Here is a 17,783-nt window from a genome sequence, read left to right on the forward strand (position 1 = left end):
ACCCTGCTGTCCTTCTGCACCTCTTTGTGGCTGGACTCACTGACTACACCCTCCCGTCCTTCTGCACCTCTTTGTGGTCTGACTCACTGACTACACCCTGCTGTCCTTCTTTACCTGTTTGTGGTCTGACTCACTGACTACACCCTGCTGTCCTTCTGCACATCTTTGTAGTCTGACTCACTGACTACATCCTGCTGTCCTTTTGCGCTTCTTTGTGGTCTGATTCACTGACTACACCCTGCTGTCTTTCTGCACCTCTTTGTGGTATGACTCACTGACTACACCCTGCTGTCCTTCTGCACCTCTTTGTGGTATGACTCATTAACTACACCTGGATGCCCTTCTGTAACTTCCTCATCCACACTGACACTACTTTCAGCAGGAAAATAGTTTTCTGTCATGTCCATCCAAGACAAGGAAACACTTTCTTCAGGTTCCACCTCCAAAGTCAGTTTCTGTAAAATCGTAAATCTAATCTTCCTTCCTGCAAACCACCACCTTCAGCTTGTGGCTAATCCACATCCCACTTCTGCCTGCATTTCAGGTAATTCAGTAGCATTGTCCACTTCATCATAATTATATTCAGTAGTATTGTCCACTTCATCATAACAATATTCAGTAGCATTATTCACCTCATCATAACTCAGTTCAGTAGCATTGTCCATTTCATCATAACAATGCTGTCTGCAATTTCACCTGTCTTTTATGCAGCAGTTCTCTAGCCCTGGGTATAATAAAGACATGTTGCTGATGGCACCCATCTTTCATACTGCAGCCCTCCAATCCCTGGACACAATACACAGACCAAACAGTTCCCCTGTTCCCCAGTCTAATGTTCTCCGATTGGTATGAATACTACCTTGTGTCCTCTCCCTGCAAAGAGATAGTTGGCCTAGTGAGACTGGCCAAGTCAGCAAAGCATACATAACTAAATAATGTCATCTAGTCCTATCAACATTTTCAAGTAGAGGCAGTGACAAATTTTATTTTCCAGGGCTTAAAAATCTCTGCAGATAGTGATTGCAGGTGCAAAACTAAAATACATTTGTTTCTTGGAGTAAAACCTAATGGAAATCTGGATAAGATTTTAAAGAACAAAGACATGTCATTGTCAACAAAATTCCACATAGTCAATGCCAATGTTTTCCCAGTAATAAGACATGCCTGTAAGAATTGAACTATAGTATACATGTTCCAGAAAAAAAACACTGTTTTGAACTGTGGCACTGGAGGAAACTTTTGAGAGTTCTGTGGGCTGTATAAAGTTTAAATAATTTAATACATAAGAAAGCAAATGCACGTCTGGAAGTTATGCTAAAACTCAAAATACTTTGGTCACATAAGGTGAAGATACAATTCAGTGGCAAAATAACAGATGGCTTAAAAGAGCAAAGGTAAAAGAAAAAGAGGATGGAATAGCCTAAGAAGGGTTGAACACTTTATTCAAGAAACGTCTGTGAATGTGCAAGAACATAAAGAAGCAGTTGTTGACAGTCAGGTCTGGTATGTTAATGACCTTCAGATCACAATGTGTCAGGCACAAATAAACCACTAAATAGCAACAACATTTTTGCGTACTATTATTGAACTGATGGAGTTAGCTGTACTATTTATTATTTGTTTCCAGGAAAAGGCAGACTGTGCTGTATTGACACATTGCATTATAAAGGACAGTAATCGTTAATTGAAACGCAGGTTAAAAATGCAGTTCAGAGCTTTCACTGAAGGAGATTGAACATTATGTAAAAGAATGTGGGGAAGTAAACAAATGAATTGACGACAGAAATGTAGGGAGTTGGGGGGGGCAAATTTGGATTTTATTGTCAGGTAAAAGAAAAAAGGCATCATCGGCAAAATGTTGTAATCGGGAATGGAGAACATGTTTAATACTAGAATCAGTCAAAAAGGAAGCTTGTTTTGTGGAGATAGCAATATTTATAGGCCTGATGCTGAGGGTTAAAAGTGTATTTTTTTTAATTTGTTGGAGTTGTTTTGTTGTTTTCTTTGTCCAGAGGTACTAGACATGGGTTTCTAGTCTCTCATCTATTGCTCAGTTTTTATGTTGAGCATTTAGCCTAACTCATATGTTAGTTGGAAGTTAATGGCTATGAGTGGTATGGTAAATTAAGCTGTAGTATTTTGCAGAAAACCTATTGGTTTAAAAGCTCAAAGGAAGAGGAAAAAAAAACAAAGACAATAATATGTATTACTTGATTAGCACCTTAATTTTTTCAGGGGAACAATCTAATTGAAATACTTATTGTGAAATATGCTTGACAATTTTATCAAAGATAACAACTAACACAAATATGTCCTTTTTCCTTTCTTTTTACTATAAACAGGTAATTACAGTCAGGACAAAAAGTGTCCTTTCTTTCTTTCTTTCTTTCTTTATTTCTTTCTTTCTTTCTTTCTTTATCTATTTATCGATTTACAAGTTTGCCTTTGTTTACCAGGAAAGTCCAATTGGTACTGAACACCTTTTCAGTGAAGACCTGGGGAAAAAATCTCCAGAGTTACAGTACATGAAACAGAGGACCAGATTCCATAAAGTTTGAAGAAGCTATTTATGGATAGTGCAGCATTCTGAAGGAAGACTTCAGTGCACCAGCTGTGGATGTGATTTCAGAAAACATGGTGAAAGCACTCAGGACACTTAGCTATTCAGCACAGGATAATTAGTGATTCATCACACCCCTTCTGATTCCAAAACACCTCATGTGCACCTAACACAACTTATATGCGACAAACTGCAATGCTGGCTCTGTTTCTGAAATCCTCTGCATATGTTATATAGATCACAAGGAATGGAAGCTACTGTAGCAATATCAAAAAGAAAAAAGAAAAGAAAAATGCTACCTGCGATTAATGAACTGCAACAGGATGCAGTGATACAAGCCATGAACGAGGATGTGGCTGTGACAGGAAGCAGTGATACAAGCCATGAATGAGGATGTGGCTGTGACAGGATGCAGTGATACAAGCCATGAATGAGGATGTGGCTGTGACAGGATGCAGTAATACAAGCCATGAATGAGGATGTGGCTGTGACAGGATGCAGTGATACAAGCCATGAATGAGGATGTGGCTGTAACAGGATGCAGTGATACAAGCCATGAATGAAGATGTGGCTGTGACAGGATGCAGCGATACAAGCCATGAATGAGGATGTGGCTGTGACAGGATGCAGTGATACAAGCCATGAATGAGGATGTGGCTGTGACAGGATGCAGTGATACAAGCCATGAATGAGTATGTGGCTGTGACAGGATGCAGTGATACAAGCCATGAATGAGGGTGTGGCTGTGACAGGATGCAGTGATACAAGCCATGAATGAGGATGTGGCTGTGACAGGATGCAGTGATACAAGCCATGAATGAGGATGTGGCTGTGACAGGATGCAGTGATACAAGCCATGAACGAGGATGTGGATGTGACAGGATGCAGTGATACAAGCCATGAATGTGGCTGTGACAGGATGCAGTGATACAAGCCATGAATGAGGATGTTGCTGTGACAGGATGCAATGATACAAGCCATGAATGAGGATGTGGTTGTAACAGGATGCAGTGATACAAGCCATGAATGAGGGTGTGGCTGTGACAGGATGCAGTGATACAAGCCATGAATGAGGATGTGGCTGTGACAGGATGCAGTGATACAAGCCATGAATGAGGATGTAGCTGTGACAGGATGCAGTGATACAAGCCATGAATGAGGGTGTGGCTGTGACAGGATGCAGTGATACAAGCCATGAATGAGGATGTGGCTGTGACAGGATGCAGTGATACAACCATAAATGAGGATGTGGCTGTGACAGGATGCAGTGATACAAGCCATGAATGAGGAAGTGGCTGTGACAGGATGCAGTGATACAAGCCATGAATGAGGGTGTGGCTGTGACAGGATGCAGTGATACAAGCCATGAATGAGGATGTGGCTGTAACAGGATGCAGTGATACAAGCCATGAATGAGGAAGTGGCTGTGTGTCCTAGAAGGCAGCCAGCTAGTCAGAGCAAGGGTGCAATTAAACCAGTTGTCAGACCAGAAAATAATCAACAGATACCAGCTAGACAGACAACTGGAGCAGGCTGTCTGCAACATGTATTCCACCACATGTCTGTGCAGACCCTGCAAGGAAATGCCACCCCCCTCAAAACCAACTTAGCCTGGGTGTATTTGCATCTGGGACATTGCAGAAACACATGGTGAGTACTATGGGAATGCCACATACAGCTGACAGCTGTATCCTGGCAAAATTCCTGGTAGCATTGTGCAACAAGATGGATGACTACAAATACTTTCCATCCACCTCATGGAGTGGAGAACTGTAATGCAGCAGCGTATCATCTACAAAGTGTTTGCAGATTGGCTAGGCAGTTATCTTGACTCTTACATATGGCACACCCATGACTTTTACAAACAGTTTGTGAGGCGTGATTTCCCACAGGGGCTTCCTGTTGGTGATGTTAGATTTTTTTTTTTTTCTGGCTCATGTAGATGAACGCTATGCATTACAGACCATCTGGTAGTTGATGGAGTGATTCACTTTCAGTTCATAGGTGTGTACTAGGCTAACGGCTCTAGAGCCTATATAAGCCTAGCCCAAGAAGATTCCCTGGAAATCACATGCTCCCCATCGGGGATCGAACCTCGGTCTCCCATGTGACAGGCGGGGATATTCACCATTATACTAACGAGGAAGACACTAGCTCGCTATGCTGTACAATTTAGCTCCTTCCCATTTTACTAAGTAAGGCCTTTATGTGCTGCATACACAACCTGACAGATCAGGGATGACCAGCTATTTCTGTTAATTTGTCAGTCTGCTTTCTGATTCAAGATGAATGGGTGTCTTTATCAGTGTGTGTGCATATTTGTGCACGCGTGTGTGTGTGTGTGTGTGTGTGTGTGTGTGTGTGTGTGTGTGTGTGTGTGTGTGTGTGTGTGTGTGTGTGTGTGTGTGTGTGCATGTGTGCGCACGTGCAATCTATTGCACTGAGTACATGTGGAAAGTCTTCAGTGCTATAATATTGGTGCATTACAGTTCTCTACTCCATGAGGTGGATGGAAAGTATATCTGGTCATCCATCTTGTTGTACAATGCTGCCAGGAATTTTGTCTGCAGACTGGCTAGGCAGTTATCTTGACTCCTACATATGGCATACCCTGTTCGTGATGTTAGATATGGTCTGGAATACTGACTCATGACACCAGCAGAAATCTACAAAATCCAACAGACTATAGGTAAACCATGTACAATCAGAAACCAGAAACATTTCTGAGTGTGTGCTTAGGCTGCTGAAGGCACTGCAACTGGATTCAACTGGTGGTGTGCTGCAATATAGCCATGCCACATGTGCTAAAATATTGACCGTGTCTGAAGTGTTACCGAAGATTACATTTAGGAGGAATTGCAGCAGCGTGGGCAGGTGCAGTCAGAAAAAAATACTGTCAGTGTCTGCAGTTTTACTGAAGGTTACATCTAGGAAGATTTGCAGCAATGTGAGCAGGTGTAGTCAGAAAAAAATACTGTCAGTGTCTGCAGTTTTAATGAAGGTGACATCTAGGAAGAGTTGCAGCAATGTGGGCAGGTGCAGTCAGAAAAAAATACTGGCAGTGTCTGCAGTTTTACTGAAGGTTACATCTAGGAAGAGTTGCAGCAGTGTAGGCACTTGTACGGCACCAGTTCCCAGCATAATGGGCAGCAGAGGCCATGTCAGATGAGAAGAGAGAGGTGGAGCCAAAAGCAGGGGATGATCATGCTAGATGGAGGCAGACACATTATGCTTTGGCACTAGCAAAGAGGAAGCAGATTGCAGATAACATTACAAAGTGCATATCAGATATAGGCACCTGAAGCAAACAGTGCTGAATGGGCAGGTAACAGTTATCATTTGCACAGGTGGTGAATGAGATGTAAGAGTGCATATCTTTCACAGGTAAGAGTCTGAGTGTGAGTGCTAAGGAGTATGAAAGTAAGAAAGCACTTTCATGTGAAATGTCAGTACCTGTACGGGGGCCGGGCTTTAATGTTAAGAAAGGCTGGGTCAGTGCTGGTGTGTGATATGTTGGGAGATGTGGTTTTGTGAGTGTTGGTTTGCAGGGACAAAGCCTCCGCAGTAGTGGCAGCACTGCAGGTTGGTGTACTGGACAGGTACTGACCATGTGTGGCAAAGGATTCTGCACCTTATGCATGGCCCTGCCCACAAGAGCTGACTCTACTAGGAGTTGCACTGATTGTAGCATGAGCCTGGCTAGACGTGCAATGTGCCCACATAACAACAGCCACAACCACTGGGATAGCCTGTCCTGGGTGGAAGTGCAAGCAGTGTGGGAATTGGATCTTGCTTGTCCATTCCATGGCCATGCTGCTAAATACCTTTCATGGCTGTTACTTGTGGTATTCAAAGCTCCGGTCTGAATTTCTTCTCTAAAGACAACACCATCATAATGTCTCTATGTTGTTTTATTTCTTGACTTAAATTTCCCTGCAGAGCACACTGCTTTGGTCGGCACCAGAATTTCTTTTCCCCCACTGCTAATACTTAAATGTTTCTAAATGTTTTCACTGCTATTAAGCCCCTATCCTTTTTCACTCTTTTTCTGTCTACTCCCCATAATATAGTGAAATTACCTGATAGTTTTGAAGGCAGGAACCCCTGGAGCCTTCTTGCTGTTTTTACAAGCTTGCTTGCTTTTTGTCTTCTTTTTTTTTATATGTTTCAGCTCTCTTCTACCAATACTCCACTTTAATATATTTTATTCCTTTTTTTCCTCAATGCATACATTAAACCAGCCCACAATTTCAATTTTTTTACTCACATTCTTTATTCTTAAGAATACATATTGTCTTTTACTCTCATCACTGTCCTGGCTCTTCCTGTTCCATTCTGCCTCACTCCACTTGGGCTTCCCTCCGCTCCCCTACCATACCCCCAATTCCCACCCACCATACTTAAGCTCAAAACACAACTCTTTCAAATAACCCAATGACTGCACAGTTAGCTCTACCTAACAATTAACCCTTTCCCTACACTAAATGTTACCCTAACCAGTTATTCACTTTTAAACCTTCTATAATTTATAACTATAATCATTTCACCTACCATATTCTCCTAAGAAGTCTATTATGATATACTTTATCTCAAGCCCAATGTTTAATTCACTCTCTATATAATCTATCTTTATTACCACAGCTTACTATCTCACATCATATCACCAGCAACAAATAAACTTCCTACACTCTCCCACCAACCTTCTAACAACCATCCCCCATACCCTGCCAATCACCTATGGTATTTATCCATATGTAAATAACAACTCTACTGTTAAATTCTTCTCATTTAAACATGCACAAACAAATACAACAGCTTACTTATCATACACATTTTCCAAACTCTTTATCAAACTCAAACATCAAATTAAATCACCTCACATTAAACTAAGTGGTAATATGCACCCCAACCCATGCCCTCCTATTGTGCAAACAGATACCCCCCTCTACTAACTTCACTAATCTCTAACATAATAACACTAACCTCCTTACTTTAATTATGTACCTGAGAAGCATACCAAGATGTTACAACACTACAAATAACCTTTAAAAATGAAAAATTAAAGTGTAGATCTACCATTTTAAGCAGATGGTAATTGTTATTGTAAGCCATGACTCTGAGTGCACACTACTGGATGCACCCCATCCCCCCATATTGCTCAAGTACTTACTCGGCTGCCTTTACATTTCCTCAAATTGCAACCCCTTGCTAACTTTTACTTTCTTTGCTTTCTCTTATTTCACACTATCATCTTCTAATTTAGTTTAGGAGCATTCCTAGTAGCCAATTTACCCCTCAGTTGAAAGTCTACGAAAACTCCTGCACTACTTTCTTATCTTTTCAAATGCCTAGCAGTTATCTGGTTGAGACTAATGGGATTTCTCCTTTCTGAACTGCTTTCTCACTGACAAGTGATTGTTTTTCTTTTCTGCCTGTACTCTACATCATGGCTCTGCCTCATCCATTCACCCTTCGCTATGCTCGAGCTCACTCCGCTCCCCTTACAACCCATTCCCACCCACCCCTACTTCCATTAGCTTTATGCTTCCTGTAACTCCACATTCTAGCCACCTAACAATACTGTTTCCCTACATCATTAAAGTCCCTTCCCCCTACCCGGCCTCTTGCTCTCAAATAACACTACACTTCCCACTATCTATTTTAACATTTACATACAATCTCCCAGGGGTGGCTCATGCTATAGGACTGCTGGGCTGCAGCTCTCCCGCCTGTAAAATATAAAAAATAAATTAATTCCCCACAACCTAAAAAAATAAAATTAAAAATCTGAGTAGTCCCGGACTCCGCGCATGCGTGCTAGTTCTGACTGCTGTCAGAGGCAGATCAGAACTCCACGCACGCATGAGTGCTCATTCCTGACCTCCAGACTACTTTCTTAGGCAGTCCAGATAGGGAAGGTAGGAAACTCCACCCTTCCACCCCAGAGGACTGTGTGGTGACAACCGCACAGACCGGAAGGTCACCGGACTGCATTGCCCGCAGGCTGGAGGCTCCAGCCTATCGCGGGGACCCTACTCACGTCTCACGGGAGAACAGAATGTGCGGGCCGTTATGGAGAACTTAGCTGCTGCAAAGTAGAGGACAGATGGAGGACTTAGCTGCTGCAGAGGATCACTATGAAGGATGCATCGCCCGCAGATGGAGGACTTAGCTGAGGGGGCCGCTACGTTATGGAAAGGATCGCTGCGGGCCATTATGGAGAGTAGACAGATTTAGCAGGTAGGTGTGTAGTACATGGACAGGATTGATGCAGGCCGTTATAGAGAGATGTGTGTGTGTGTGTGTGTGTGTGTGTGTGTGTGTGTGTGTGTGTGTGTGTGTGTGTGTGTGTGTGTGTGCGCGCATGTGTGCATGCACGTGTGTTTGTGTAGGCTGTGCATGCATCATCCATAATAGTACAGCGATAAACTGCAACATTTAACAAGATTACTTTTTTGACTTTTATAAACTTGCCCATGCCTTTATAAAGGTACTGTGAAAGTAACAAAAGTACTCATACACTTACAAAATGTAATTTCTGAAAGATTGTATTATGCCTTTTCTCTTTATAGCTGATGCTTATAGGACTTGTAGTTCACTTCATTGTACATGGGAAAAAAAGTTTTAAAGAGAAAATTCTACAGGTACTGTGGTACATTTAACAAAAAATAAATAAATAAAAATAAAATGAATGCTCAGTCATGGAAACCAAGGTTTGAATATAGTAGAAGGAAAATTTCTCCACGAACACTAGTTTAGTTTTGCAGAAAGCTCAGTGTTCTGCCAAAGTCCTCTAGGGTTTCATTTAGTCTAAAACACAAATACATTTATACTAGCAGTACTAATGATGTTATAGTAAAACACCCCATGCCATTGTTTTGTTGTTGGTGATGAAAATAAAAAGTTATCATTACTGTTAAAACAGTTCAAAAAGAAAAGACTTTCAAATGACTGCAGTAACATCAAAGGCATGTGTGGATGAATACAGTTTTATGGCTCTTGAAAAGCTGAAATAAATGAATGATGAAGCAAAGGAGTTTAAAAGACCTTGGAAGTAAGACCTTGGAAGTGCCACAAGCTGCCTTCTGATGTATATTCTTTGTTACAGACTTCGATTAATGATCATGTGATATTCCTGCTCTGTTCTAGCCTCTCTGTTAAATGAACAACCTATTATTTTGTTATGGTCTGTTAAGAGGTATTGCCTTGTTTTTCAGTGCTCTCTTAATCATATGAAAGCTTTAGAGATCACTACTCAGAGCGAGTGCTATGAAAGATCTCTGGTCAAAACTAAAACAGACTGATGGCCAATATTTTATCCAACTTCCACAAACTATTAATTATATTCCTCGTTAAAAAGTTAGTAAAACTACCCTTGGGCAAACATTACTGTTCCACGAATCACCTGGAGATCTTTAGGCCTCTTTTATCTGTTATGTACACCTTTCAGAGAGGCTAACATATGGCTGTTGGTGAATACTGATAAAATACAGGTATATGGTGTACTGCATCCATGTGTGATAATGGTACTAAACACCTGTGGATTAAAGTTCTCTGTATAACACATTTCCAGAATACTTTAACTTTCCTTTCTGAACATTACAACAAAGTGTGCACATATTGTTTCCTACAAATAATGCTAAATTATAACATCAGCTGTGCCCTTCAGATGGAATGGGCAGCAAAGAAAACCTGATGATTTCAACAACTTTTGTATATCACATTATTTGCAAGTGTTTGTGAGCAGACATACATGTCCTCATCATACTGCAGACAGCTAATGTACTGTTGTCTGTTACTTCATTTGTTAGAGCAAAGGGAATGGGAAAAAATATTATGGTAGTGTAACTTTCACTGAAATTTAACTTAGTAAAAGCATGTCAGCAATGTTGTCAATTTTTTTTAAGTGAGACAACTTAGCGTCCCAATCAACAGCATTGTTATCTACAGCAAGAAGTTCACCAGTTCAGTTTTCAGCTGTTGTGCCTTCTGTGCAGTGTCTACATGTCATCGCTGTGTTCACTCACATTTTCTCTGGGTATTGTTTCCTCCTACAACTCAATGATATACAGTAGGTAGTTTGATGACTCTGCATTGTCCATAGCTGTGTGTGTGGGTGTGTGTGTCAAATGCCCCAGGTGCTACATGGTGGTGGATAGAGAATAAGGCTTGAATCCTGTACCTTGGGGCCAAGTGGTAAGAGCCTGAATTCCCTACCCACCACTATCTGTTAAAATTTTGCAGATTTTTGCCTCATATTTGTTCTGTTCCTCATAAAATGTATGGTTTCTGTATTTTTGTTTCTTGACATAGTCAGTGGTGCATTGATACACTGGTAGCATTGTTGCCTGACAGCTACAGGTTCTCTGGTTTGATTCTTGGCTGGGAAGTCATCTGTGTGGAGTCTTGCATGTTCTCCCTGTGTTTGTGTGAGTTTGCTCTGGTGTCCTCTCATCTTACAAAGACATGTGTTTGGAGTATTTCTCCCTGGGCCTCTGCTGAAAATTGGCTTTTATTCCAAGTCAGACTTTCCTGGTTAACAAATGTTAAATAAAAATGACAAGCATTTGAATTTCAGACTTCATATTCTTCAGAAAGCACGTGGTAACACAAAACCTTTTATTCTAGCATTTTTTGAAGTTTATAAGATGGATATCTGAACTTTGTCCTATTTTTGGGACTGTATTCTCCCATTATTGGCTTTGTCCAGGTTTTTTTGTGCTAAGGTTGAGAGCTATGGTGAGAACTGAATTCACTGAATATGTTTGGGGGCTGTATTCCCCCATTACTGCCTTTGTCTTGTCTACATGTTTTTTGCTTAAAGGTTCAGAGCTATGGTGAGAACTGAATTCACTGAATATTTTTAGGGGCTCTATTCCCCCATTATTGGCTTTGTTCAGGTGTTTTGTACTAAGAGGTTGACAGCTATGGTGAGAACTTAATTCACTAAATGGTAGCCATTTAAGTTTCAGTCTTCCTCTCTTTCATAAAACAAATGATTTGGTGTAGTGGTATGTTGCTCTGACTGTTTTGCACAGTGTCCTGGGTTCAATACTTGGCAATGAAATGCATGGTGGTAGCACAGCATTTTATTCTAGCAACTTTTCAACATTATTCAAGCAATGTTATCCCCATTTTTTGGCTTTTTCCAGATTTCTTGTGCTGCAAAGTTCAGAGATACAGCTGAGTGTCAAGTAGATTTTACAAGAAGCTGATAGCTGCAGGGGAACAAAACTTTGGTGCTGCTTATGCTGAGTCTGCTTGCATTGTTAATAGAACAACAGGTAGCTTACTTACTTTTGATGCAGAAGGTTCTGGGTTCTTCTCCCACAGTAGGTAGATGCATTGCTGATACTGTACTGTGTTGTAAAGGGGGTGGATGCTGCAGTCCTTTTTGGCAAAGATACCTAGTAACTATGAACCTGTTATCAGTTTGCCATCCATTCATTATTGCAATATTACTAGCTTATCATTTTTTTAATGCAACATAGGCAATTTATATCCTCAAGGACAACAGGCACTCTTTTTGTAGATGAAACAATGAAATATAAAGTTATTTGCTAGCAGCAACCTCTTCATTAGTTACAGATTTCTTTAATGTGGAATTATTTAGATTACTATTACTTGAGAGATTGTGCATATTTACTGATAATGGTGGACTGTAGAAGTTTGAGTAGACTTTTATGATGGAAATGTTCCGAACTGGGCAGTTTTGTCATTATTGGTGCATAGGTTCATAGGTTCATACTAGGCTATCTGCCCTAGGGCATTTATAAGCCTAGCCAGAGTGTGTGTGGCTTTCACCACCCCTTAGGATGAGAATACTATACCCATTAGTTTGCTGTGCCTCTGTCCAGCAGTGACACAGAGATGATTCCCGGGGTAAACCTACGATCTCCCATCCACTTGTCAAGATTTCTCTTGAACAGAGTCAGTGAGGGGCTCTGCCTCACATGGACTGGGATTCTGTTCCATAGTGTAGGGAGTCTCTGGGTGATGAATCTGTCCCTCCAGCACGTCCTATTTATATCCGTGTTGAGGTTTAAGTCTCTTGCTCTCGTGGCTCTGGTGGATTTGGATTTTTTGAGGTGGAGCATGTCCATTAATTCCGGGTTGGACATGGCCTTGTATGTCAGGCACAGATCACCTCTGAGCAGACGGTATGCAACTGAATAGAGCTGGAGTTTCTTCATTCGGGCAGCATATGACATATGTTTGAGCCCCTTTATCCTTTTGGTGAGGAACTTTTGGGGTCTTTCCAACTGCTGCAGGTGTCGGGTAAGGTACATTCCAAATGGGGCATTGTACTCAATCATTGGTCTGATAAGTGAAGAGTACAGGGGTACAATGACCTCTCCTGATCTGGATGTGAATCCCTTCATGATCAGGTGGGCAATGTAGAAGGTCTTCCTAACCACTTTGGCAATGTGAGTGTCAAAAGAAAGGTTACTGTCAACTTGGGTCCCCAGGTCCCTGATAACTTCTTCCATGTTTAATGGATTACCACCTATGTGGTAATTAGGGGTTACCTTGTTTTTCCCAAAGGGTATGACTATACATTTTTTGGCATTTAGCTTAAGGCCATGGCTCTGGCACCAGTTATCCATTTCTATGAGACCTCTCTGGAGGATGTCTGTGTCTGATGGAGTGTCAATTATGGTGCCCAGTTTGCAGTCATCTGCAAATTTTGTCAGCCACAATCCCCTATGTTTGCCTGCACTTCAGAAAAATAAATGCCGAACAAGAGGGGCCCAGGACTGAGCCCTGTGGGACACCGCCGTGACCAGCTTAGAGTCTGACATGGCACCAGCAACTCTAACCCTGTGGGTTCTGTCCTTGAGCCAGTTTGCAACCCATCTTGTGACATATGGGTTTACATCTAAGCTGGTGAGCTTTTCTATGATGCCCGAGTGGGGTATTGTGTCGAACGCTTTTGCTAGGTCAAGGTAGGCTGTGTGAACTGCCTTACCATCATCAATGGCCTTAGTGACTGTTTCGAAAAAGTCGACCAAGTTCAAGAGGCAGGATCTGCCCTTGACAAAGCCAAATTGGGTAGGATCCAGTGTCTGTAGGTCCCCAATGTCTTTATTTATGAGTTCCATTATGATCCTCTCCATAGCTTTGCAGACAAGGCTCATCAAGCTTATGGGGCAGTAATTTCCAGGGTCCGTAGAAGCACCGCCTTTGTGAAGTGGGACCACAGTTGCCGTACGCCATTCTTTGGGTATGTATCCTGTAGTAAGGCTAAGATTAAACAGCAGCCTTATGTGTGGGTTTAGTTCCTCATTGAGTTCATATAGCACACAGCCGGGGACACCGTCCGGTCCCATTGATGCTGTGTTTTTTTGCTTTAGAGAGAGCAGCTCTCACCTGGGCATCTGAGATGTTTGGGAGGCTAGACTCTGGTGGGATAGATATTTCTCCTTTTGGCGGGGGGGGGGGAATTTGCACTGAACTTGTCTGCCAGTATGTTGGCAATGTCTGCGGGTTCAGTGATTTTTGTATCATTTTGGACTAATTCTGAGCATATCTGGGAGTTTCCACCCAGGTTTCTAACATAGCTAAAGAAGGCCTTATGATTGTCTTTTGTGTCTTTAGTGATTTTTCTCTCAAAGTTGGCCTTGGATGATTTTATGAGTGATCGTAGTTTTTTGCTAGTATTGATCAGAGATGCCTTCCCTTTTAGGGATTTTGCTCTGTCATGTAGTAGCTTTCTCCTCTTGTTGTAGAGTTTGTTTATGGCTGGGGTCCACCAGACCGGGCGCCTGCCTTTGGTGGAAAGTGTCTTGATTTTATTAGGGATTGCTTGATCCATACATTCCTGGAGGTGCTCGTAGAAGGCATTTGTAAGGGTTTCAGCAGCGTGGGTTGTGGTTTCCACTGGCTCGGGGGCCTTGAAGGATACCACTCCAGTCTTAAGAAGTGTGAAGTTTGCTTTTGAGAAGTTCTTCACTGTGGTCTTTTTTGCTGGGGTTGGGGGTGGGATGTGGATCTCCAGTGAGATTAATTTATGGTCTGATCTCACTAATGAGGGATATACTTCCAGTGTGGAGCATTTTGTCCCCATGTTTGTGATGATCAGGTCTAGTATATTTTCTCCTCTTGTGGGAATGGTGACTAGTTGTTCTATAGCATTTGAGTTTATGAACTCCAGGAACCTTTGGGCTAGGGTGTTGGGTCTTGAGTAATGTTCCCAGTCTATGTTTGGGTAGTTGAAGTCACCCAATATGATGGTGTTTGGAGAGACATTCATACTCTCCAGTGTCTTCAGGAAGGCTGTGTGGGTTTCCTGAGTTTGAAAGGGTGGTCTGTAGCATGCTACAAACTGTAGGGCAGTTTTACCTATGGTTAATTGCACCTGGATGGTCTCCGATGCTTCATGCATTGCCACTAACCTGGAGGTGTGGGTATCCTTCATGAATATGGATACTCCCCCTCCTTTTGTGGTTCGGTCTGGATTTTGGGGCCGGAACGCATGGTATGAGGTATAACCTGATAGTGCTGGGGTGCTCTCAGGAGCCTTGAACCAGGTTTCAGTCACAGCACAGACATCGATGTTCGCCATACTGAGGAGGGCTTCGAGGACGTGCATCTTGAGGTTTAGACTTCTGGCATTGAGCAGTATTACCCTTCGTTTTTTTCCATTTTTGTTTTCTAGGGCGGTAGGTTTATCATTTGAGCCTTGCCTAAAAAAGGCACTATGGGGGTGGCAAGAGCCTTTGCCAATATCCGGAAGCCCAGGGGTGATAGGTGCAAGCCATCCCTTGCGAAGCAGCGTGGCTTGTCAAGCATGTCATCCCAGGCAGACAGACATTGGATCCCCTTAGAATGACACCAGTAATTAAGCCAATTATTAAAGCTGATCATTTTGTCTCTGTATTGTGGTATCATTCTTGGTGAGGGTAGGATACTGCTCAGGGTCAGGGTCATACCAGCCTGGGCTACATAATCTGAGAGCTCCTCTATGTCTCTTTTCATGTAGTCCAGGGAGGTATGTCTCAGGTCATTCACACCAGCATGGACAATGACTGAGTCATACTTGTACTTGCTGTGGAGTGACCTGAGTGCTTGTGTTATGTGGCGGATTCTAGCGCCCGACAGGCAGCTTACTGTGATCTTTTCCTTGTTCAGTCTGGTGAGTGGGACGTCAGTGTGTCTGACTATGGAGTCACCTATAACAAGTGTGTCTGGCATTGTGTTTGGCCTTAAGGGCTGTGACTGTTTAGCACACTGACTTTGAGAACTATGTGTTGCATGTCTTATGTCTTGAGGTGGCAGTTGCTTGGGTGTCTGCTTTGGAGGCCTCTGTAGTTTTGGTAGATTTTGATCAGTGCCTCAGTATGTCTTTGTGTGTTTATGTGTTTGTTTTGCAGTTGTGATAGTTCTATGTGAAACTGGGTTTGTGGTGTGCGTGGTTTCCTTCTCCTGTCTGGTCTTGCCAGTCCTGAGTTGAGAGAGCTCAGCCTCCAGTTTGGCTATATAGTTGCATCTCTCACATGTATTTGTGTTTTGTGGGAGAAGGAGTGGGTTGTCTGTGTACATGAGGCAATTGTAACATTGCCTCAAGATGCCCAGATTTACCAGCTGAACAGGAGAGGACGCTAGCAACTGACCCTTCGACATGCTAGAAAAAGTGAAAAAGTTTGCTGTGTAACTGAGTCAGAAGGGACCTATAGGGAAATGGGTACTCAAGGGGGTTCTAGGCTAATGTAGTACTTTGTTTAGTATATAAGTACTTTACCTATATAAAAATGCTTTAGGAGCAAGTGCTGAGCTTTTGAGATAGAGAATAGACTGTTTAGATTGCAAGTAGAGAAGTTCTAAGGGAAAAATTGAAGAGCAGACTTTACGGAGCCAGAAATAGTTTAACCTTGTTTAACCGGCGCTGCCCGATGGTGCTCTATGGGCAACTCCATGCTAAATCACGCAAAAGCGCGCTAAAGCGGGCTTTATATCAGGGGGTTGAAAAGAGCTAGGAATTGACCCAAAATGGCCAATAGACTACAATTTTCTGGCTGGTACCACTCCTCTAGGGACAAATAGGCTGCTCAGTGCTCCCCACTCCCACTGGTGAACAAAGAAGCTTCCTTTTATCCAAATAAGGATATGGAATAGCACAGGAACCAAGACAAAACCCAGAGATCAGCAAACTCTGAAGACTGGACTATTCTAGTTCAGTAAGGCGGGAAAACAAGATTTTTTATTTTTTTGTTTTTGTCTTTTTTGCAGAAAACAGAGGAAAAACAGACAGTAAATGCTATAAATGCTTTTAAACGGCTAGCGCACTTGAGTTTGTTAGCCTACAGGTAAAATTAAGCAACAAATAACTTTTTAAAAGTGCAAAACAGTTAATCAACACAAAAACAGTTTAAATAGAATGCAGAGCTGTATAAACAGGTGAAAATGCAGTCACTAAGCAGTAAATAATCAAAAAGTCAGAAAAAATACTTAAATCAGTTATAGCAAATACAGTTATAACAAATGCTCTGAAATATACTGTATATTTCCAAAATGTTTGAGAAGGACAGTCAGAACACAAGAAGGTTCAGGCGAAAGAGAAAAAAAAAAGTTTTGTTTTACTTTTCTAAAGTGAAAAAGGAGGAACAGAAGGCCTTATCAAATGTTCTCTCTGTATTAGGCAGAATGAGCTAATGACACTAGACTGGGAGGTGTGTCACAGTAGGGGCGAGCAACTGCAAAGCCACCAAGTATAAGAGCAAGACACCAACAGGGAGGGAGGGTGGGACAAAATAGCATACAGACTGCAAGCACTAGAGAGACAAATGAAAGTTTTTAAACAGGTAAGGATTTGTGAAGATACTGAATAGACAAAGTGCTTTATATATATTAAATTTTAAAAACAGTAATCTGTAAAAATAATCAAAAAAAAAAAGTTGCGTCAACAACTTCTCCGGTCTGCACTGTGTGCAAAGACAGAAACCCTACTAAAGTTAGGGCTTAAAAACCAGAACAACTTTTTTTTTACAAGAACACAAAAGAACCAGCCCCCACTAGCTAAGAGATAATTACACAGAGGAAATGCTTCAGTTTACACAATAGCCTACAGACAGGAAGCACTAGAGAGACAAATGAAAGTTTTTAAACAGATAAGGATTTGTGAAGATACTGAATAGACATTCATTTTGTTTCATTGTTTACTGTAAAAATGTTCTGAATTAGGCAGTTTTGTCATTATTGCTGCATGCGTTTTGTTTCATTGTTT

This window comes from Protopterus annectens, chromosome 2.part1 (assembly GCF_019279795.1).
Source record: "Protopterus annectens isolate FY-2018-M chromosome 2.part1, PAN1.0, whole genome shotgun sequence".
Taxonomy (NCBI): Eukaryota; Metazoa; Chordata; order Ceratodontiformes; family Protopteridae; genus Protopterus; species Protopterus annectens.